The following is a 24386-nucleotide window of genomic DNA, read 5'->3' on the forward strand; positions in this document are numbered from 1 at the left end:
AAGTGATGCCATTTTTCATTCCCCTTTGCCTACATCAAGTCCTCTCCTAAAAGTTTATTTTGTACATTATTGATGCAAACACTAGTCATGTACTGATTGCATTTGCTTTGCTAAACTGAACAATATATCAACACCCATGGTGTTTCTTCTGTTTAATAAAGCACTGATTTTCAGCATCTGCTCACTGTTACTATGAAATATGTTTGTTAACATGCTTATTCCACATACTGTTTTCCATACATCAGTCCTAAGTATTCATTGCCTGGCATTTTTTATTATATGTAGAATGCATCAGGAGTAATTTTTTTCCTTACCTTGAGTTGTGACTTTGCCCCAGTTCTATACTTATCATGTAGGAAAACATTCATTTTTGATAAGTTTCCTTTTTGGTGTTTATGGTGACTTTCTATGAGATTTATTCTATGTGGAGCTGGGAATTTGATATGCTTAGAAGACTAAGTGGACATAACATAATAGCACCTTGTTAGTCTGAGCACCTATACCTTGACCTTGAATGAACAGAACCAAATATATTCTTTAAGAACACTTCTGTTATTCTTACAAACATAACTTATTTCCTTCCAAAATGGCAGTTCTGTGCCTTTATACTTTGAACTTTATGGTTTAGTGACATTTTAGTTCCATCAGCAGGTGCGCAAGTATTGCCTTACAGACGTACAGTATCTACCTTCAGAATGGAAGTTTTATCCATTTATATTTTTGAGCTTCATGTTTTGGTAACATTTTAGTTTGCAAACTTGGCCTAATTTCATTCTGGAAGAAAATAAAAAAAGTCCTTTGAACTATTTCCTGAACAGCAGCTGCATTTATGACATTCTAAGGCAGGAAGTAATTGGAATTGTGGTAAGAACAACAGCTGTGAGCTTTCCAAATATCCTGTCTCTAATCTTTGTTTATGATTTTATGGAGTTGCAGATAAATTTCTATTTTAATCTTGTTACTAAAAAATATACGTCACATTACTTGTATCAGATGGATTTCTAAAATAATTGCAAAGGGTTCTTCAGATGAACACAAATATCACACCTCTCTAATGAATGCTGATAATCATGCAGGGATTCAGGTAAAAACAGTTTTGTAGGTAGATCACAGAAGAAAACCTTAGGTTTCTCTGGCTACTTGCCAGAGACCAGAATAAAGAAAAAAGGAAATGACTAATTCAAGTTCACGTCTGTAACTGAGATGGGGGTATTTCATTGTATCATAGTACCTGCCTGAAATGAAAAATAACGGAATACAATCTGAGACACTCTGGCCATTAATGCAGTAATCACGATTAGAAGCTGTTTCTTTTCTCCATAGCTTCAGCATCAAGATAGCTTCCATGGGGAAACAACTGTCAGGTACTGCTAGGGGATATGTTTCACTGTGTGTATTTAAGCAACAGGAAATCAAATGTGTTTTAAAAGGTGTGATTGCATCTACCCTCAGTATCCAGAAATTACAAGGTAACATGAATGAACATTATGTATGTCATAAATCTTGCATTTGAGCTGTAAATCACTGGCTGCAAGACTCTTCCATAATTTGCTCTAAAAGCAGAAATATGTGCTGTAAATATTTATCATTCAGAGCATCTTTATAACAAATTGCTTACTGCCCTAAATAACAATAATTAACTCCATCACCCAAGCACATTTGAATAAAAAAGCTAGAATTTAGCAGTAACAAATGCTTGTTTTTCTTAGCTGGCCTGTTATTATTCCTCCCTGACTTTACCTCTGCTCATTGTTTCATGCCCTGAATTTATTAGCATATGTAAAAATGGGTTACCTTCATTTGGTCGACAGACCATTTGACTGAAACCCATTTGATTAACAGACCATTTGACAACCAGTAGTTCAGTACACTTCAAGACAAATAACAGGGATTGTCCCCTCTCCCCAATGTCATGCGATCCTGGAGTTGGTATATATAGTTAGGGGGGTGTGCAGCCCCCCACATTGGGGGGTGTGGGGGGCAAAGCCCCCCATCTATATTCGTTCAAAATCTGTACTTTTGTGTTATTTTCTTCTTTTGACGGAAACTAGGTGGGGGGATTTGCCCCCCACATCCCCCCAATGTGGGGGCTGCACCTCCCACACCCCTCTAACTATATATATCAACTCCAGGGTCGCACGACATTGGGGAGGGGGATCAATCCCTGTTATTTGTCTTGAAGTGTACTGAATTACTGGTTGTCAGTCAAATAAACTTTAGATCAAATGGGTTTCAGTCAAGTGGTCTGTCGATCAAATGAAGGTAACCTGTAAAAATACATGACTAATATGTCAGGACTCATTTATTTGATTTTTTTTATGTCGTGTGGCAAATACTGCACATGACATTTAACTGTCTAGAACATGCTGCTATTATGCTCAGAATTCAGTAAAAACTTTGTTAAACACCTTTCTGGTGAGAGAATAGAATTAAACAAAGTTTTGTTAAGGATTTTTCAGCTCTCGTAAGCTCTAGTCTTGCGCTAGGGTATTAAGAGCAGCACAAAAGAACAGTACCCAGAGCATTTTACAGATGTAAAAGCTGTAATACACTTTGTTGTCACACAAAAATGTGCCAGAGTGAAACATCTAACAGCTTTTAAAACTGTTCATTCATCAGAGGGACACAGCCTCTAGCTATGGTCTATTGTGGTAGTGCTAAATGTTTTACAGCTGTCATTGTAGTCCTTCACTTTTTTTGTTGTTTTTTTATTTTTTGTAACTAGTAGTATATTTAGTGGCTAAAGCTTTGTGTAATGCAAAGAATTACAAACACTCCTGTCCAGTCATACTTATTTGTTATATGTTTTCAACATGAATAGTGACTCACTTCTCAAGTTTTACATCCATGCATTGAACATATAACAAGCTAGTTATGACTGGAGATGCATTCATAATCCTTTATATCTATACCTACTTATTTTTAAATAAACACACACACACACACACACACACACACACACACACACACACACACACACACATTCACATGCAGATATATAAACATATATAGCAAGATTGGAACTTACCACTGTAAGTAAAGCAAAGGACTTAGACAATCTTGTCTTCTATTTATTCCTTGACCTCTCGGAACTTTGATAAGTCTCTGTCTTTAAACTCCTTCTACAACTATCCTCCCTTATACTATCACCATCCCCACCATCAATTGGTTCAATGTCTACCTATCTAATAGACAACAATGTGTAAAATGGCAGCACTCTCTCTCTCTCTCTCTCCATACCTACCCAGTCTTACAGATGTTGCCTCTTGACCCCCTCCTTTTCAATATTTTCATCAATAACCCACACACTGTCTCGTGTCAAGCCTAACTAATCCAATATACAAATGACTCTATGCTTATATCCACATCTAATAACCGCTTACATCTCCAACAAATAACACAAGAAGAGTTCTCCATTGACACTTTGCTCATCAGTGCCAACCTTCTATTAAACCATAATAAAACCAAACCACTTCTATTCACCCAAACACACACACACACACACACACACACACACACACACACACACACACACACACACACACACACACACACACACACACACACACAGTTAAAATACTACCAAATTAAAAATATTTTCCTTTAATAACTCAGAAATTACACGTCTCCACCACAAAATTCGTACATGTGATAATACATGACAAACTGAAATTCGATCTTCACATTTACAATAATATGAAAAAAAGAAATATACCAAAAACTAAGAATGCTTTATAGGCAAAAATGCTTCCTAAACACAGCTACTAGAGCTGCCCTTGCTTGCACTCTACTCCTACCCATTCTGTTTCATTGAGCCCCAGTTCTCACCAAATTACAAACTTCCCTAAAGACAGAAATTGAAATATGCTATAACAAAATTGTAGAATTCACAACAAATGCCTCACATAACTGCTTACCACTTAAAATTCTAAGGTGGCTTGAACTTCCTAATCACGCAATCTATTTACAACCAAATACAATACATACAGTTGTATTAAACCAGCCTGTCCTGAAATCCCTTCTCCATACCTACCACCCAAACAGATCCCTTCAGTCTGAAGACAAACAGCTCCTCTCAATACATAAATGTAATAAAAGTGCAGGGCAGAGCTTTTACTCCTGCTCTTTAACCAACATTTTGAACTCACTGCCTTTAGCCATCAGGACAAACTCTCACTTTCAAGCTTTAATCATACTCTAAAAGACATCCTTTTTAACTCCTGGCTCTGCTGTTGCTCCAGTCCAGGGTGTACCCTTTCCTGTGTAAAATGTCCCTTTCTCTACCACACATACCTCACCTCCTCTCCACCCCTACTCTGTCTTTCATATCTGACTTTCTTATAACAACTGCTTTACCATGTAATCTAATTCTTCTGAAAGTTGAATTACTTTATCTTCTGTCCTATATCTGTATAATAATGACTCTGAAGCTGGATATTTACTACTGCACATCCAGAGTTTGTATGTATGGATAGACAGATAGACACTCTTCTTAATATCTCTTATTCATCTGCTTTATTACAGACTCATTATTCATATAGAAAATGCTGTATAATATTTGTAAACAAAATTGTTTTATTACTGTATTACATTTAATCTAATATGTCTGAGTTTGTAAAATAAAATTTATTTTGCAACACTCTTAAAGGGATTGGAATAGTGGACTAATGGTTAAGGTGGTTGCCTTATAAACACAAAGTGCAAGGTTTGAGGCTCACAAAAGATAATTGACTAGGCTTGCAAGGGCAGTTAGCTTAGTACTTATCTATGAGCCTATAATGTGTAATACTTGTAGATTGTTTTTTGCGAGGTAACCTAGAACTTTTCTCCCCAGGCCTGTGCTGTACTACCCTGTGTCCCCAGAGAGACTTTAACAGTAAACAAGCAACAATATTATGACAAAAATCAAGGGTCTCCAGTATTACACTCATGAAATGTGTGTTTTGAAAACATTTTATATATTGTTTTGTAATTATTTTATGTACTTTTCATGGTGTCTAGAATAACTGGTAGAATGCTGCACAGTAATGCCATATTTTTTTAAAATTTAATTCTGCATATACTATTCTGAGTTTATAACAGCTCACTAAACATGGATAATGCAGAAAACAGCATTTTCTGTTGTGTATGTTGGGAGGGGGTAGCAGCTTAATCACTTTTTGGAACCTTTCCTGACAAGAAGTATTACACCAGTCTCCAAGTCTGGTAGGTAGTTCAGAGGAATAAGACCATGAATTGTTGGTTTGGTTCTTTCAGTCTCCACTTACTTACTGCACGACTCTGAGCAAGATTGTTAACCAAACAACACTCTCACTGAATCTGAAAAGATTCATGGGGACTGATGCTCTATCCTTGTTAACCAACGTAAATAACTAAATTAACTTTGTGACAGAAGTGAGATAGTTCCATAGTGGATGCAAAATTCATGTCTGTCAGTTTCAACTTTGCTGGATTAAAGGAATGCTTATTTTATTCATTAGTTGACCAGGTGAGCCCAAATGGCACAAGTACCCCTTTTCAGGAGCAACCTAAGAGCACTGCCTGCTTATGTGAGTTGCTCAGTCACATAGTAGGCAAATGCTAGAAGGAATCAAACCTTTGACCACAGGAAGCAGTTTGCTAACAAGCCAGAGCATTAATCCTCTGCATTAATTGACAGACCTAACTGTGAATTGCATTAACGACTCATATATATTTCTTTGATTATTGGTTTTGAATGAAAGAAACATGTTATTCTCCCTAAATTGTCCCATCCTTATCAACTTCATGTTTGCAAAGCTGATAGCACTGTGAACACCCATACAAAAGACCTTAACCTTAACCAAAAGTTAAACAGAACCTGGCATGATAGATACTTTGCTTAATGAACTTTCCTAATCTGGAGCCGGCTGCCCTTTTCCTAAAAAACAAAGCAGTTCCTTCACCCTCTCCAAATAACCTGGACAGATAGATGTGCAATTACAAATACATGGTTCCCTGTTATGATTTCCATATTTATAAGTGCAAGCACTGAAATTATGAACACAGTCTGAAAATTCAGGAAAACAGTGAATGTCCAACATCATTGTTCTCCATTAAATTTGTTTCTCACAGTGAGACAAGCTCCTACACCCCCAAAATTTATATAGATCACCTCCAAGCTCACCATACCCTGCAGAAAAGGGACAATTCCAAGAAATAGCAATCATACACATATTATATGTCAGGCTGAATTTTCAGTCTTTCAGTCTCATTATTCCAGCACTGTCACCAATACAGGTTTGAATATTGAACAGTTATCCAAATGCATCCCTGATCTTGCCCTACAGTTCCTCAAGGAATGGGGCAGTAATTGGTGGGAACTGCTGTGATGAGGCTAAAATGATCCACGTGATCAATTGTCTAGTAATAACCTGCAAACTTATAAACTTTCGTAGATTTGTGATATGTAAGCATATCTGACAGTAACTGAAAATTAATTAACACCAGGTATTGACCCTGTTAAGGTATACATGGGAAAAGTATAACCAGGAGAAGTATTTTAATATAGACTCTGAATATGCAATAGGAAATTAACAAGCACTGCACTTATCCTGTTCAAACTTATTGAACAAATAATGTTTTCACCAAGTTAATATTTTAAGCTTTTCCCAGCTCCACGAGCCACTTTTACTTTTGGCTGTTAATTTCTTTAATCTGGCATTTATAATACAATGACATGGATTCACAGACATTTAGCACACTGCACAGCAGAAATGAGTATGGGTAGTGGCAATATGCAGGGTGGAGGTGATTCTAAGACAGAGGTAGCATGGTCATGAATGTGGCAAAATAGTGTAATATGTAGCACAGGCTAATGAATGCATATTGACATTGAGATGAGAAACTTCATTCAAATGGGACACATGGTCTGTGTAAATGACAACACCGGAAATGGTGGACTGATTCAGAAATGTATAAAATAGGTGCATTGTGCCAGTCACATACCACTTTTGTATACCAAGAAGCAGTCTCCCTGTGAAGGGTGCAATGCTTGGATTAGTAGCAGCATGTGTTAATAGCTGCCATCACAGTCAGTATCTGCAATGTTGTGTGTCATGGACATCTGTGCCAACAGAGGAGGTACAAAAACATACCACCAGCTCACTGACTAGCAGACTCTATACCATTTTTGTGTGATCAGGCAGACTGTAAAGGATTTTTGTCAAACTGTGTCACTCACAAGCAGAGCTGCGAGGGATGTGTGGTATGTCCACTCATATGGATACTAAGATATGAATAGCTTTAACAATCTTAACTGCAGGGACCTTTCCATTGTGTACTAGGAAAATGTTAGGGATATTTGTTTATTTATTCATCTATCTATCTCTCTACCTTTCTATCTATCTATCTATCTATCTATCTATCTATCTATCTATCTATCTATCTATCTATCGTTGTTCATTAGGAAAGTACAACTAGGATTGATCACATTTTCAGAGGATGCCTGGGGAGAAAAGCTCCACAGTTATTACAGATATAAGTACAGAGAACATTGCAAAAGTACATACATAAAGTAACATTATAGGAGTTTTTCGTTGCACAAGGAGGGGAAAATAGATGCAGAGTTTTTACAGTTACAGGATATTCACTTTGCATTCATATACTAAATCACTGTGGCATTTTTCATTTTGAACTGGATATGTATGTACATTAAAATTGTATTTAAAATTTAGGATCTACAGTCAAATTATCAAACATAGTATGTACTGAAATTGAATATATACAGTTACTAGAAAGAGATATACGTTTAGAGATATGTTAGAAATATGTTAGGATGTTATGTCATTTAACTATTGTAAAATGGAGTTTTCACCTGCATAGATGGGTGTGGACAGTGACAAGTGACTGCTGCACTATAAGATGAGGCCGGGCCATGGGAGGTAAACATAACAGCTACTTACTTTTGGAGATTTTGGTGAGACAGGGATCACATATTTCAGTAATGAGGTTAAGCTATCTTGGCATGTCTAGTGCCATTCAATACTGTGTTGGCTTGTGGCTTTGGGACTTGATGCAGTCTGCAGCAAGGAAGGTGCAGAAGTCCTGGACTGTAGGCATTCATCCCAATGCAGCCTGTGTTGATCACTCTCAAGTTGGTCTGGTGGGTTGTGAGCCTGCAAGTAACAGAGTGTGTAGTTAGAACTCATCTGATTAAAGGTTGCTGGAACAGGGCTCAGTTTTGAGCTTTTTTATTGGTTAATTTGTTTAGATCAGTTTGTGCTCATTTTCTACATAGCACCCTGTTTGTGCATCACTCACTGCCGCTCAGCGGTAGGCACCATTGGTGGTTATAGACACAAACACTTTTGCCTGCAAATTTTCCCTTAGTACTCTGTTGGTGCTTCATTGGTGAGTTCTTGTGATTGTCCCTCACTAGCAGGTGATACATTCAGCGAAGCTCCTGAGGTACAACACAGATCCTACTCACTAGCCCTTCATATTTTTTGTCCACTTCTCCTGTCCTCTACTTTACCTGGTCCTTGCAGTCCTCTCCCAGTTTTCTGACCACATCAACTTACCTAGCATTATGGATATATAATTTCCCACAGTTTCTCCATCCAGTCTGGTTGACATGGGCATCCTGAGGCCATGTAGCAATTGCCTCATGTACACTGCCTCATGTACACAGACAGATGTTCCTCTCACCAAGGTGGATAAGGAAAAGGTTAGGGTCAGCTGTCTGTCAGGTGCCAGGATCTACCACATCACACATGCACTCAAGTCTCTCAACAGCAGGCACTGTTATGATTCTGTCATAGTCCATGTTGATATGAATGACTTAAGATTTTCCTCACTGGACTATATGAAGAGAGACATGACTGAGCTCTTTTATTATGTGTCTCAGGCAGGTATGTCCCTAGCCTTAAGCAATATTTTACCTTCGCCTAAGGTGATACGTCAATACAAAGAAACAATGATTGACTTCAGCAATTGTCTTAGTTTCTGGTGTAATTCAAAGGGGATTCAGTATCTGTCAGCCTGGGATGACATGGTCGACAGACCTCAATGCTTTGCCAGAGATGGTCTTCATCTGTCACCCCTGGGATTTCAATTACTGGCTAAGGCTCTTGCCATCCCCATAGTGCCTTTTTTAGGCAATGTCACAAGAACAAAAGTCCTGATGTAAAAATACTTTCTAAAAACAACATCAAGGTTATCTTGCTAAACACTAGGAGTCTAAGCCAGAAATTACACTGACTGGAAGCAGTCCTCACCCTGGAAGATGCTGACATTTGTGCAGTCACTGAGACCTGGTTTAAGGCTGTGGAGAGCACCCTAGCTATACTTGGTTACATTTCCTTCCACATGTTCAGACCACAAACTGAAGGCATGAGAACTAAAGGAGGTGGTGTATCAATATTCATTAAAGATAAATTCAACTCTAGATTGGTTAAACAGCCCGATTCCCTTGAATTAGTTTGGGTGCAATTGACTGTAGGTAAGACCCCTCTTCAGGTCATTGCCAGCTACAGGACCACCTCCATGAATCAAGACATCCACTTAGCATACTTGGATCTACTTTAGTCAATCAAGATACAACCAAACACTCTGGTTGCTGGTGACTTTATTTATTTATTTATTTATTTATTTAACATTTGTTTACCAGGATGGTCCAACTGGACAAAAGTGTCCATTTTCAGTGGAGGCCCAAGGAGAAAAGCTCCAGCATAGTACATTTTTACTAATACATGTCTAGTACAACAAAGAAAAAGTTTAATGTACAGCTTATATGTATCTACTTACAGTTTAGCAGAGATCAGTTAAGCAATGTATATAAATATGAGATTAATCAATAAAAATCTATACATGAAAGATGAGATTAACACATAAATAAAGTACAAATACAGTACAGCATGTCATGATTTTCTTAAACCTCTACAGTACATTTATTATGTCATACAGTTTACAGCTGCGAGGAAGTCAAGGGGATATAGGCAAGGGAGGAGGAGGTTACAGGAGTTATAGAGTGGCTAGAAGTGTAGTTAGAGGTTATATCTGAGTGAGGAAGACAAGGGGATATAGGTAAGGGAGGAGGAGGTTACAAGAGTTATAGAGTGGCTAGAAGTGTAGTTAGAGGTTATATCTGAGTGAGGAAGACAAGGGGATATAAGTAAGGGAGAAGGAGGTTACAGGAGTTATAGAGTGGATAGAAGTGTAGTTAGAGGTTATATCTGAGTGAGGAAGACAAGGGGATATAGGTAAGGGAGGAGGAGGTTACAGGAGTTATAGAGTGGATAGAAGTGTAGTTAGAGGTTATATCTGAGTGAGGGAAAATTATCCATACGTATAATTTACCTATCCATAGACTGGGTAAAGTATACATGTTCTAACTCACTTGTTCAAAGGTTTCTGGACTTTGTTAACTCCAATGCCCTGGACCAGCTGATTGACACATCCAGAAGGGGCTCAAACATACTGGACCTGGTGCTTACCAACATGGAGGAATGCTGCACCACCCCCAGTGTGTGGCCATCCCTGGTGAGATCTGAGCACAAATCAGTCTTGCTAGAAATAATTATAACATAAGACCCCCCCCCCCAGTAACTACTAGACTAAAAAACTTCTCCAAGGCCAATTGCAACCTTTTATGTGACGGCTTAAATAGCTTCACATCCCCTCCCCCCACTGATGGAACAGACCTATGTTGAGTTATACACCAATACTTTATACAAACATCTGTACAATTGTATTGACTTTGCCATACATGATAGAACCAAAGCAAGATCTTCAAGGAAAAGCAAACCTGCCTTGCAGACAACTAACATTAATAGGCTATACAATAGGAGAAAGAAATTGCTGTCTAAGAGTAGGAAGGAATGGTCTCAAAATTGGAAACACTCCCTCCTCAACTTAAACAAGCAAATAAGACTCCTAGTGAAGTCCTCTAAAGCTAACTATGAATCCAAATTAGCTTCCCTAACTAAGGATAACCACAAGGCATTCTTTAGTTTCATCCATAACCTCAAAGTTAAGGCCCAGATTTGCAGTGTATACCCCAAAGCACCCCTAAAATGTGTCCCCCACCTAGTATCTCCAAGGAGCAGTTCTTAAATTCCTTCACCAAGGCCAAAACTGCAGCCTCTATGGGACCAGACAACATCCTGGGCTGTGTCCTACATGTGTTAAAACAGGAATTATCATCACCGTTGAGCACACTTTTCAATCACGGCCTAAGCATTAGCTTCATCCCAGTGGAATGAAAAACAGCTACCATCCTCCCTTTGGACAAGGGTGGTGCAACCACAGACCCCAGGAACTATAGACCCATTAGCCTGACCAGCCTTATCTGCAAGATACAGGAAATCTCCAAAAGCTTGACCCCACTCAGTTTGGCTTTGTCAAGGGGAGATCATGCTTGTTAAACTTGGATTTCTTCAAGACAGTCACCAAAGTCCTAGAAGAGGGCAAATCTGTGCATACGGCCTACCTAGACTTAGTCAAGGTCTTTGACACAATCCTCCACTCAGGCATCATTGATAAACTCACCCAGCTGGGTATCAACCCATATATTGTCAGGTGGGTTGCAAACTGGCTCACTGATAGCACTCATATGGTCAGAATATGGAACTTCACCTCCTCCAGCAGACTCGTAACCAGTGATGTTCCACATGGATCGATTCTAGGACCCCTACTGTTCGGAATCTACTTCTCTGAAGTACAGGCTAAAACTAAAGGACCGTGGCTGACAAGGTTTGCTGATGACTACAAACTGGGAGAGATCATTGAAACCCCTAGCGATGTCAACATCCTGCAAGAAGGTCCTATATAGACTAATGACTGGTGCCAAAGTCACGGTCTTAAACTTAATGCAAAAAAATACATTATCATGCCGTTCGGCAAGGGTGATGTTCCTGCAAACTACCACATCAATAGTAATACCCTTAGCACACAGTCAGTGGTGAGAGATCTGGCCACACAGGTTGACAAAAACCTTAACTTCGATCATGATGTCTCCACAGTGGTAAGAAGGGCATTTTATACTGCTCATCTCATAAGTAAGGGCATTACCTGTAGAAAAAAAGAGGTTATAACCCCCCTTACTCTTCCCTTATGAGGCCAATAATAGAGTACAATGCTCCCTTTGGTATGTTCCTTCCAAACACCTGCAGCAATTGGAGAGGCCACTAAGGTTCCTTACAAAGAAAATTCAGGGTCTTCAAGATCTGTCTTATGTGGACAGACTGACATCATTGTCACTTTACTCTGTGTTGTACAGACTGCTCAGAGGTGACCTGTGCCTTGCATACAGAGCATTCTCTGACCCAGCTTTAAGGGAAATTCTGTACATTTGCAAGTCAAATGATACATGGGTCACTCGCTCAAAGGACCTTAACCTGGTATGTGATAAGCTTCCTATTCATGTTAAACAAAGCCCCCCATTAGCACTATTTAACTGTAATTTGGACAATGGGATGGCTAATCAGAAATTTTCCCCAGGGGGTTCCACCTGTGTCCCTCTTGGACAGGGGCAATAGATGCTGATTTTAGTGTCTGCTTGAACCAGACACCCTTGGGAACATGGGTTGAACTTGGCTAGGCTTTTAAGGGCCCTGGAGCCATTATCCCAGTAACCTCCGATGATCATATGATCCTATGACTACAGCCCAACTGACCCAGGTTCAATTAGTGGCTTGGGTGACTGATGGAGTGACAGGGAATGATAGCTGTGCCCTTCCTAGGAGGGAGGGAGATCATTGATGATACTCCCTAAGAAGAAGCATGGTCCATAAAGGGGAGTTGTCCTTGAACATAATAGATGAGCATGGGGGGGTGTAGGGCATATTAAAAGAATCCCCAGATGGAAGCACAGACAGCTGAGCCCCCAGAATGCCTGTGAGATCTATGACTAGTTTCAGAAAAGTACTGGAGTTGCCCGAGGAGTAGAAACATGGCTCGTAGGCCTGGCATGGATATAGGGTGCTGACAGCCAGATCAGTATTGTGAGATCTAAGGAGACAAAAAAATAAAATAAAAAATAAAAAAAAAGATGCCTGGAAGGACACATATGCAGATGGTCCTAAGTCAGTCCTACCCTTCAAACATGCAGAGGAGTCTGTTATACTGTAATGTAATAGTAATTACTAACCTGGCTCTTCCTCAACTGGCACATGACATGGGTGATTGGTGCCAGCCCAAATGTCAGATCTAAGTCACCTTCAGGTATGATGGGCTGATCTCCCTGTCTAGCAAGTGAGACCAAAATCTTCTCAGCCTCAATAATTACCAGAACTAAGGCTGAGTAAGTAATCTTTAAAAAGCCATGTTTATTAGTTAAGCACTTTCACCATAATGTAATCATTATATTAAAAACACACCCATTTAAATACCTAAGAAATCATTTGAAGAATCAACATTGTCATATGACCATGTCAAGAAGCGATGTCACAACTTAGGAGATGTTAACTTTTGAACAATAGAAATAGAAATGTGGTCATTCAAATCCATGGGCCGCAAGGCATTTAAAGGTATCTGCCACACAAACTTCCTGTACTCAAATTGCATTTCCCATGTTCCTTCTCTCTCAAGACATTCCACTTTTTCCAATATAAAACATGGAAAATAAACTCTTAAGATACATACACTTAATACTGTGCTTATTTAATGCATTATTAGCATCTTTTTTTGTATGTCAGATACATCTTTGTTTGCCCTTCAATGCAACTGCCAATCTGTTTTGTCAACATAAAATATGTCCTGTGACAAGCAGCTTGCAGTCAAAACAACCATTAAAACCAAGTCTCAATAAGCCAGTTCATTGTCATTGATCCACCCCTATGGTGTATCTACTTGTCACAATGTCCTATGCCTTTTCTTCTGCATGGAGATTCATATCAATAACCTATTTTAGCCACCCACATCATTCACACCCTGCATCAATCCATGCCATATCTGGTCCCTATACTGCCTGTTTGAGATACATTTGCCTAATAGGTGCATGTCATGCATGTGGAGACACTGCATTAGCACTTCATTCTTCTGGTGGTGAATCTGTCCAAGCATTCCTTCCCTCATACAGCCATGACAATGCACGTACACCTGTGGATGAATCATGTGAGTCTGTGGGTGGGTATAGTATGCTGTGAAATGGCCATAATTATGGCCACAACCCCCGTTAATGCAACTTCTTATTAGTCACAGTTACTGATATAGGCAGGATCCCACCTCATTTCCATGCTGTAGCCATGACCATTGCCACTTTCATTTATGCACCTGTTAATCAGGTGTAGTTACAGCATCCTTACATTTGCATACTCTAGCCATGTTTTGACGTGATCATAGAACTTCAAACCATATGTGACATGCCCTTCACAAGCTTTCTATTGTACATGGCTGCCCACCACATCCATAGGCAGTTGATATATAGTCATGCCACTGTCCTGGGTTTCCAGTTAGTTTGTACATTAAAATTTCTACCTCAGTCTGACTAACATGCATAACAGGGTTTGTTGTTCTTGCTGAAGTACGTTACCAGGCGGGACTCCTTCCTTAGCTCTGTAAAGCTACAAGTTTTCATAATCTTTGCTGAATTTCTTGTATTTAATAGTTGTATAGTATTGAGTGATGTTGCACAAAATGGCAGCAATGCCTTATAATGTACACTGTGCTACCCACCTGATCAAAGCTTGCACACATGACACCTGCAGTTACATTTGAAACTTAAAATGCTGATTGTCTATTTTAGATGTTGGAGAGAGAGTGTATCAGCTTCCATAAATCCATTAATGTAAAGTGATGGCTGCAGATTACTGGACTCAAAATATATACTGGGCTTTTAGTTCTTTTTTTGTATCATTAAGCTGCTTCAAAGACTATGTGAGATCATAACTAATGCATTGTTGTTGTTGCTGTAGTGGATGTCTATAGGGTGTCTAGCAAGAACACAGCCAAGAACCTGGGAATTGCAATTTGGAATCAGTAGTTTACAGGGCCCAGTGCACCCAATGCCCTGCCTTCTATATCATGAAAACTATCAACAGACATAAAAGCAAAATTGCTAGACACCTTACAGACATCCGCTACAGCAACAACAACAACAATGCACTAGCTAAACACAACCAAGATCAACCCAGACACAAGACATTCCAATTTCATATTTTAGATCACATACCAAAAGAGGAACGACAAGGATCATTAAATAAATGACAGACTGGAAAAACATGAATTAGAATGGCAGATCAGACTAGAAGCATGTAAACCACCAGGACTTAACACTCAGATTTCTATCAACAGCGTTCTCAATATTGAGAGACTCCATCACCAAGCTTATTATTGACAGTTCAACTCTCCTGTTTTAATTTGACTTTGGTGGAAATTTATACAATTATTTATTAATGTTTAATTATTAATTGGTTATTAGTTATTATACTTCTGTGCTCAAAAAGTTTTCTTTCAAATGAAAGGTTCCACTCGAGAAGCAGATCTAAAGAGGCGTGAGCGAAAGCACTGCAAACAAGCTCTATTTATTAATTTTTAACATACAGAGACTTTTTAAGTGGGGTTACCTTCTTTATTATTTAAAGTTTCCTATGTAATTTAAAAAAAAAATTACTGTTATTTAACTGATAATCTGCTGAACACCAACAAGAACAGTGTTAATTTACTTTCTATCACTCACACATAATCCATATTATGAATTCATCACTGGTGTTTGTTGTAAGACCCATAGCAGACCAGCATTTCAATTTTTCACCCAGTCAGATTTTATTTCCCAATTTCCCACATACAGTTTTCTCTTTCCAGTCACACAGAGTATGGATATGTAGTAAGTGTTTTAGGCAAGTTAACCTACATAGTTGATTAGATGTTTAACACCTAATGGTGCACATTTATGTATCTATAAAAAAACCACCAAACACATGGACCCCAATTACTATATCCTCATAGGTGCATTTATAAGTCTTATAGCACCCCAGTTTTTCAAAGTTCTTTCATTCAACTTTTACAACTGAATTTCCTGGCTGGAAACACTCCATTCAATCACACAGGAGCTAGAAGCAAGATAACCAGTGGAATATTAAAACCACCCATATTCTAATATATATTCTAAGAAATATTCAGGATTTAACCAATCACAATTATATGTTTATGTTTCTATAGAATTAAATAGAATGCTGATTTTTTTTCTTTGGTTTTGAAATATGTATAAACACAAGATTTATTTCTATTTTTTTTGCATAAGTGCAGCGCTTATCTACCGATTTTTATGTTTCACTTAATAAAGATTTGTTGTTTTGCTAATAAGAAGTGAAGCTATTTTTAATCTCAACAAAATGATTTGTTGTTTTGGTACAAAGAACTTGAAAAGTCAACAAATTTTGATTGCAACAAGATTTTTTACTACTATTTGGCATATTTACAAATATTTCTTACTACTACTGCTTGGTGTTTTAACTTAGCTCAAATAGCTCAAAAGGCTATTCTTTCATATTTTTTCTAGTTCTTGGACCCTGTCCCCTAACTGATGGTTTAAGCTAACTAAACTTTGGGATGCTCACAATGCTTCGTTTCTAAGAGTGGATGGAGAATTGGTAATTCACACCTTGTCTGGCACCTATGTCTCTAATGGACAGAGGCAGCCTGTAAATGATTGACCAGTGAAACCCTAGTCTACATGTACCCTTAAAATAATATTAGGTATCAGCATTTGTCAAATACATTTGAAATGCATGGCTAGGCTCAAAAAGGACCTTGTGGCCATTAGACTAGTATATAGTATGAACTTATAAAGCTATGTAAAATAACTTATAATACTGTGATATCTGTAAAGGGCGTAACAACCTTAGCTCCATGCCAATTGTTGTTTTGCCTTTCTTTTATGTATGTATTTATTTTTGAGGAAATATCATTTGTCAAACGTGTCACATTCACATAAACTGGATTACTTCGCTGTAAGGCATATCTATAAACAGGCTTACATCGGCTTTCCATTCACCCCACATCGATGATGCATTGGGCCACAAGTTTACTCCACTATGTCCTATCAGCTGCTGCTTCAGCAGAAACAGGTTTACTACAGGGATCAAATTACAAAACACCATCTGTCAGCCTGCTCTCAGTGTAAGTGTTCACTTACACTGACAGAAAGTCTTTTGGAATGGGGCCACAGTTACTTATGATGCAGCATAGTAATTAGGAGAGTGGGTTTTGCCACTGCACATCCTGACTTTCCCTATCCCACTAGCCAGTACAGCTGTGCTTGGTATTAATTTATGAAGCTTTCTGTTCAGCAGTCCAGTGTTATGCTAACACAAGTGCATATATAATTAATTACTTGCAGTAAAGCACGATGGTGTCTTTGGCACTAGTGCTGAGCATCTTTATGAATTGCAGGGTATTACTGTTTCTCTGCACAACAGCTGTACCTTTCAATTCTTCTTCTTCTTTCGGCTTTTCCCGGTTAGGGGTCGCCACAGCGGATCATCTGTCCGCTCATGATTGACAGTGGAGTTTTACGGTGTTGAGTTGCCAGCCCGGCGTCCAACCTTCAACAGAAGGCACACACACACACACACACACACACACACACACACACACACACACACACACACACACACACACACACACACACACACACCTAGGGCCAATTTAGAGTGTCCAATCCACCTACAGCATGTCTTTGGGATGTGGGAGGAAACTGGAGCACCCAGAGGAAACCCACACAACCACAGGGGGGACATGCAGACTCCACACAGAAGGCACCCCAGCCGAGGATTGAACCGGAGAACCTCTTGCTGTGAGGTGACAATGCTAATCGCTGCACCAACGTGGCTGCCCAACAGCTGTACCTTTCAATAAGGAATATAAATCACATGACACAGTCCTGATGTAAGCAGGTGTCAGCAAGAGTACTGGAACCCTAGGGAGAGTGGGACAAATACCACCACCCACTTTAAATAAAAGCACGAGTTTTCCCCTCAGCTTCTGGCTAAATTGCTTTTTTTAGTACAGAATGCTGTGCCTGTCCATTCAGAAAAAGGGCATCAGACTCTTTCAGAGGAACAGAATGTGTGTGTATGCCTGCATATATGTGACATGTGTCCAGTTGTCTGTGAGTGTCTGTGAGTGAGTGTATGCAAGTGTTCATGAGTGCATGTATGCAAGTGTATGTGAACATGCAAGTGTATGTGTACATGTGAGTGTGCATGAGTGTGTGTATGAGTACGTGTGTGCAAGTGTGCATGAGTATATGTATGCATGCATGAATGTGTAGGTGTGCTTGAGAATGTGTGTGGATGCTTGAGTGTGTAGAGGGTTCAGACTCCTGCTAGTCAAACTGGAGATGTTATTAAGAATTCAGCAAACAATTTTAACTGAACTTACTTCTCTGACTGGGGATTATGTATAAAAAAGTGAGGATACAGTTTTTAAATATCATGTGAAAGGTTGTTGCTGTGGCAGTAGGGATACCATTCAGTTGTTGACTTTTAGTAGCAAATAACATCAGTTTCATGTAAATGACATTGAGATGGCCGTTCCATAACCCTATGCCATAACTGTAATTTATGAAAGCTAGATTATAGTTTATAGTTAAATAAATCAGTTGTGTTATCTGTAACAGTGGCATAAGCAGTGTAGTGCATCATCTTTTTACAAGGATTAAACACATCACTCACACAAGTTGTGTAGTAAAGAGAATCTAACACTGAGCCTTGACCAACTCCAGCATTTACTGGAAAAGGAAGAGAAAGGATGCAGTTCTGCATGAGAGACTGGCATCTTTCAGAGAGGCAGTTAGTAAACAGCAAAGTCGCACTAGGTGGACATTTATGGTCAGTGTATCAGCTGAGGTATGTCGGATATATAGTGCTGAATTTCTTTATATGCGGTATTACAGCCACAGAGTTTATTAAGTTTTTTTATTTACTTTACTGAAAGCAAGTTGTGAGGAAGAAACTTTAAATTTCAACTGCTGCATTATCACAATGATTGCATTTTACCTTTATTAAAGGTTTGTCAGAAGATTATTTTTATGTCTGTATCTGATGAATGACTTAAAGTAATTTTATGTTTTTAATTTCTCCAAGACTTTTGTGTTTCTAAAACCATGACGGGAGTAAACTCCATTCCTAAGTCAAAGTATGATTAAACTTCATGAAATTAGTATTGTTTCAGTCTTTGATGTTAACCAGAAGTGTTCTTCGCAGCACCCGCAATGTGCCCAGTACTGAGCCTAAGGCAATTCATACAGAGTTACATGTATTTGTAAAATATCTAAGTATGATTGCAAATTCTTTTTTATAAGACCCATTGCTGCTACTACTACTGGAACTGTCTGAGTATCCTTCCATATTGCCCTTGCTTCTGCCTGCAAATCCTGGTATTTTATTACTTTGTGTCTCGCTGTGTGTAAGACACTGTAGTAACTGCGTGTAAGAAATTCAGTGATCAATGCTACTTTTGTCTTCTTTTCATGGATTACTATGTCTGGTTTTCTCACATTTATTTTTTGAACTGTTGGTAATGGGTGATCCCATATGACATATGCTTTGTGGCTCATGTTTCCAATGTTTTTCAGCTACTTCAATATTATAATGTTTGCACAACCCCCAAAGCAATAGTCGTGTCATATTATTATGCCTTTCAGTATATAGTCCATCTGACATTAGTACATCACACCCAGCAGCAAGATGTGTGACTGTTTGCAATTCTGTTTTATAAAACCTACATTTCCATGTTCAATGGATTTTGTAAGTTAACATGTACATGGTCCACTATCTTGAGCCACCAATATTAACCTTTCATTTCTTGGTTTAAATTCACCTCTCCTTAACCATTCCTGTATTCAGTCCTGATCGACAGGATGATGTTCCAGGAGACTTTTGTACTTGCAACTACATTTATGCTTTTTCCACATTTCTTGCCTTCTCATCTGATCCTTCACCTTATATTCTTTCTTTTGTTTTTTGGCACATTCATTTGCTGCCTGACTTTTATCTACTTCTGGTTTGATTTCCGTTCCCGGTTGACATTGATATGCTTCCACTAAACTATGCAGGGAAGTCATCTTAGACTTATTCTCTTCATGTTTTACAACTTTCACTACATTTGGGTCTTGTGAGGTCAGCAGATATGTATGCAGTCCTATGATTGCAGATCTATACATGTAATCACGTTTCAAGGAGGCTCATACCTTCTTCAGAAAAGGGAATATTGTCTTGGTATACACTGATTTTTATAAATAATTTGAAAGCATGAAGCATCCTACTTGCTTTCCTGTCCAACCTATCCACACTTTTTGGGACCAGTTAATCACTCCAAAACTGTATGTTAGGACAGGAAAACCAAATTGGTTTATCGCTTGGACTTTATTGCTAGATGTCACTGCTTTCTTCAGTATTAATTTTAGTCTTCTAAAATATTCCTTACTAACTTTTAGTTGCATTTGTTCATGTTTTATTGTTGATCCTTCATCAATTTCTTCCATTATATGCTTCCTTCACCCTCTTGTAAAAACTGTTTTTAATGCACACAGCCTGAAGCAATGAATTTTTATCCAGTGATATATTGCATTTGTTGATATGAATGACAATAAAGTTTACTTTGACTTTGAATTCCCAAATATTTGTATACTCCTTCTTGCTCAAGTTCTTTTATATCTCATTCCTGTCCCAAGCTGATGTTTTCTTGGTGCTGCAGCTTTCCTGTTTTAAAGGTTGCTTTTGCACATTTATCAAGACCAAATGACATTCTTATATCATCTGAAAAAATTTGACCACTTGTAGTTGTGCTTTCAGTTCTTCATCTGATGAACTATACAGTTTTGAATCATCCACAAAAAGAAGATGAGAAGTCATTACACTTTGTTGTTTTCTGGGAGTCAAATTGTAGCCATGACTTAATCTGTTAAGTGAACAGCTTAATGGCTTAAGGGCAAGGCAAAAGAGCAGTGGTAACAGAGTGTCAGCCTGGAATACCCCCCTTTGAATTTTTATCCATGGAATAATAATTTATCCTATATCATGGCTTAACTGCAAAGTGGTTTGCCACTGTTTCATGGTTGCTGTAATGTAATCAGTGTAGGGTGTCTCATACATTTTAAGCACTCTTTTATCCATGAATGTGGGATACTGTCAAATGCTTTTTTGTAGTCTATCAATGCCATACTTAGATTCTTCCCCTTTTTAAAATTCTCCATTATGACTTTATTTAACAACAAATGATCCTTTATTCCATATGACTTTCTTGTGTTACCCTTTTGTTCTATTGCTGTGACTGAGTTTTTTCTAAATGAATGCAAACTCTGTTTGCATCAAGTTTCAGTGTATAGTTTATACGTCATTGGAAGGCAAGTTACTCGTCTATAATTTTTAGGATAACTTGCAGATTCACTCATAAGTAAGAGTATTGCTTTCCCTGTTGTTAACCAGTTTGGTGTCTATTCGGGGTGTGCATATAAATAGTTCTTACTTATGGCCAAATCTTCATGTAAAGATGTTAATATTTTTAGCCAGAAGTTAGGTACTGCATCTGGGCCTGAGGTTTTTTAATTAGAAGCTTTTCTAAACTTTGTTTCAATCTCTCTGGCTGTTACTTCATCCCATTCCATCATTTGAACTTCTTATTCTTTCTTTTACTTATGCCGCGGTGGTACAGAGGTAGCGTTGTTACCTCACAACAAGAGGTTCTCCCGTTCGATTCTCGGCTGGGCTTGGGAGTGTCTTCTGTGTGGAGTCTGCATGCCTTCCCCGCAGTTGGGTAGCATTTGATAGACATGCGTGCGTAAATGGGCGTGCCTTTGTTGAAGGTTGAGCATTGAGCTGGCATCTCGGTGTTTCATAAAAATCTACTGCCAATCATTAGCAGACCGGAGTTCCGCTGTGGCGACCCCTTACCGGGAAAAGCCAAAAAACAAACATTCTTTCTTTTACTTAGAGTGCGGGGAGTGCCTTCTGTGTGGAGTCTGCATGTCCTCCCCGCGTTTGGGTGGGCGTTCGAAAGGCATGCGTAAATGGGCATGCCTTCATTGAAGGTTGGACGTCGAGCTGGCACCTCGGCGTTTGTGAAAATCTACTGCCAATCATTAGCAGACAGGAGATCCGCTGTGGTGACCCCTAACCGGGAAAAGCCGAAAGACAAACAACAACACTCTTTCTTTTACTTCTTCTATCCATTCAGCAGCTTTATGTTCCACAGGGTCTTCATAGTTATTTCTCCAAAATGTATCTATTTCTTCTAGTTTTGGTGGTGTTTCAATTCCTTTTGCCTTGTTTCTCAATTCTGTATAACACTTTTTTGGGTCATCAGTAAATTGCTTGTTTGGTACTTTTCCTTTATATTTATCTGTGTATCTTCTAAGTTTTTCTGCCTGTGCTAATATTTTTAGTTTATTATTTGCAATGGTGCACGATAGATCCTGATCTGTTATGATACAGTGCATTGCTTTTATGATGTCTATCTTTCTGAGTATTTTAGTTTATCTGTTCCCTTTTCTATAGTCTTCTAACAGTGACACTTCTTGTCTTAATTACTTTATAGCTTTCTCTATTTGATACCTCCATGATGACATTTGATTTCTACCCCTGCCTTTCCTTTACTGCCCTGTGTTTTTGTGGTAAGACTTTATTTCTTATTAATTTAGCTGCACAGTAATATATCCTATTTACTTCTGTTTTATCACATGAATCTCTATGGACAGTCCTAATTACTGTGTTCATTTGTTTTATCAAACATAACGTTTGGGGTTTTATTGATTTTCTGTAGTCTGTTTCTTTCATTGCTCTTAATATGTCTGTCCATCTCTATTAAATCAACAACTCTTCTCTTAGATCATTTTCTTCTAAGCTAAGGGCACATTCTTCATTCTCCATTTCCTGCAGGCATTCTACAGAACGTTCCAGAGCATCTCCCTATGCCCCATTCTCGTCACTTTTATCCTGTGTCATCCATTGCTCTTTCATATGGGAACTCACTGGTCTATCACTCCACAACACTGACTGTGTCAGAGTTGCCACAATTTCCTGTTTCTTCTCTTGCTGTGTAACTCCAACTGAACTTTTTTACTGGTTTCCTGTGGAAGGCTTCAAAGTATTTTCATATTCCAACTGATCAGATGTTTCTCACTCAACTAATTTCTCCTTAATTTGAAGATCCATTGCTCTATCTTGCTGTGATGTTATCAGAATTAGAATTTCTACACTAAGTCCTTCACTTCATAGGTAATCCATAACCTCACTTTCTATTTCTTTAAATTCTCTATTACTAATCCTCTTTTCTACCTTTTCTCTTTGTTTTCTTATTTTTTTGTATTGTAAAATTTTCCATATCTGGATGCCTTTGCCTGTATTTCTCCTCAAATACCTTTGGTGCTGCTCTGTTTGTATTGATTAGTTTTGCTTTCTCCTTTGCATAAATATTGCACCATATTAAATCTCTTTTTTTCTTTCCCATGTCCATGTTTTTTCTTCAGATGTCTTCTGCTCCACCTGTTTCTCCTTATTTAGGGGACTCATTGTTCCATCATGCTGCAATATAACCTGTGTTATACCTTCAACACTAAATCTTTCACTTCACAGGTATTCCATAACTTCAGCTTCTATTTTTTTACTTTGATTTTACTAATCTTCTGTTCTACTTTCCCTGTTTGTGATCTTATTTTTTGTATTCTGAAATTTTCCATATATGGATGCCTTTGCCTGTAGTTCTCTTCCAATATCTTTGGGGCTGTTTTTTTTGGTATTGATTAATTTAGCTTTCTCCTTTGCATAAATATTGCACCATAACAAATCGCTCTTTCTTTCTCAAGTCCATATTTCTTTTTTATACCTTTCAAAAATCTCTAGATTTTGTTCTTCAGAGTTTTGCACTTCCTCAGTTGCTTCTTTTTCCAAATAGCCCAAGGGTTCATAGGTAAGTACAAGGCTATCTGCCCGAGGGCATTTATAAGTCTAGCCAGAGTCTGTCTGCTTTCACCACCCCATTGATTAATTAACTGAGCCTCTGTCAAGAAGAGCCAATGAAGTGATCCCAGGGGTGTATTTTCTGTTACCCATCCACTCATCAAGGTTTCTCTTGAAGAGTGTTTGTGAGGGGCTCTACCTAATGTAGTTAGGAATTTTGTTCCAAAGCATGGGGAGTCTCTGTGACAGGAATCTATCCCTCCAGCATGTTCTATTTATTGTTGTGGCGAGGTTTAGATCACTAGAGTGAGTGGCTCACAGTGACTTGGATTTCTTTAGGTGGAGCATGTCCATCAATTCTGAGTTGGACATGACTTTGTAAGTCAGGCAGAGATCACCTCTGAGTAAGCGATATGTGACTGAGTACAGCTGGAGTTTTTACAGTCGGGCTACATTGGACATATGTCTGAGGTCAGTAATCCTCTTGGTGAGGTACTTTTGTGGTCTTTCCAGCTGTTGGAAGTGTCT

This window comes from Protopterus annectens, chromosome 11.part0, assembly GCF_019279795.1.
Source record: "Protopterus annectens isolate FY-2018-M chromosome 11.part0, PAN1.0, whole genome shotgun sequence".
Taxonomy (NCBI): Eukaryota; Metazoa; Chordata; order Ceratodontiformes; family Protopteridae; genus Protopterus; species Protopterus annectens.